Source organism: Penaeus vannamei, chromosome 3 (assembly GCF_042767895.1).
Source record: "Penaeus vannamei isolate JL-2024 chromosome 3, ASM4276789v1, whole genome shotgun sequence".
Taxonomy (NCBI): Eukaryota; Metazoa; Arthropoda; class Malacostraca; order Decapoda; family Penaeidae; genus Penaeus; species Penaeus vannamei.
In genome coordinates this window covers 24,646,762-24,649,261 of record NC_091551.1, presented here as the reverse complement: position 1 = coordinate 24,649,261, position 2,500 = coordinate 24,646,762, and positions in this window count along the sequence as shown.

Sequence of the window (2,500 nt, the reverse complement as noted above, 5' to 3'; positions counted from 1 at the left end):
TATATATATATATATATATATATATATATATATATATATATAGAGAGAGAGAGAGAGAGAGAGAGAGAGAGAGAGAGAGAGAGAGAGAGAGACATAAATATATAAATATATATGTACATAAATATATAAATATATTTATGTACATATACATAAATATATAAATATATATGTACATAAATATATAAATATATTTATGTACATATACATAAATATATAAATATACATATACATAAATATATAAATATAAATATACATAAATATATATATACATATACAAAAATATATAAATATACATATACATAAATATATATATACATATACATAAATATATATATACATATACATAAATATATATATACATAAATATATATATATATATATACATATACATGAATATAAATATATATATATATATATATATATATATATATATATATACATATACATGAATATAAATATATATATATATATGTATATATTATACACACACATATACACATACAATATATATATACATATACATAAATATATTTATATACATATATATAAATAATTAAATAAATATATATATATAAATAAATATATAGATATACATATATATATATAGATATACATATATATATACATATACATAAATATACATATAAATAATAAACATATACATATGTATATATATACAAATATATATACATATACACATATACAGAAAATATATATACATATACATAAATATATATACATAAATATGTATATACATGAATATGTATACATATACATAAATATATATACATATACATAAATATATATATACATATACATAAACATGTATATACATATACATAAAAAATATATATATACATAAATATATTATATATATACATATACATAAATATATTATATATATACATATACATAAATATATATATACATATAAATAATTATATATATATACATATACATATATGTACATATATAAACATATATACATAAATATATAAACATACAATATACATATATATATATACACATACATAAATATATATACATATACATAAATATATATATACACAAATATATATATATACATAAATATATATATACATAATTATATATATACACATACATATATACATATATACACAATATACATACATATATACTCATATATATAATATACATACATATACATACATAAAAGTATATATATATATACATACATACACACACACATATATACATATATGTATATATATGTATATATATATATATATATATACAGACAGATAAATAAATAAATATATATATATATATATATATATATATATATACACACAGATAAATATATATATATATATATATATATATATATATATATATATATATATACACAGACAGATAAATATATATATATATATATATATATATATATATATATATATATATATATACTTAAATATATATACACAGACATATATATAGATATATACATATACACAAATATATAGATATATACATATACACACATATATACATATATATTTATATAAATAGATCTATACATATACATATATATATAGATATTTACATATACATATATATATAGATATTTACATATACATATATATATAGATATATACATATACATATATATATATACATATACATATATATAGATATATACATATACATATACATCTCTCTCTATATATATATATATATAGAGAGATCTATACATATACATATATAGAGATCAATACATATACATATAGAGATCCATACATATACATATATAGAGATCTATACATATACATATAGAGATCTATACATATACATATATAGATATATACATATATAGATATATATATATACATATATATAGATATATATATATATACATATATATAGATATATATATATACATATATATAGATATATACATATACATATATATAGATATATACATATACATATATATAGATATATACATATACATATATATAGATATATACATATACATATATATAGATATATACATATACATATACATAAATATATATATACATATATATATACATATACATATACATAAATATATATATACATATATATATACATATACATATACATAAATATATATATACATATATATATACATATACATATATATAGATATATACATATACATATACATAAATATATATATATACATATATATACATATACATATATATAGATATATACATATACATATATATATAGATATATACATAAATACATATACATACATACATTATACACATATATACATGTATATAAATATGAAAAAACATACACATATATATAAATATATATATATATATATAATATATACATATATAAATACATATACATATATATAAATACATGTACATGTATATATATATATATATATATATATATATATATATATATATGTATATATATATATGCATATATATAAAAATATATATATACATGTAAA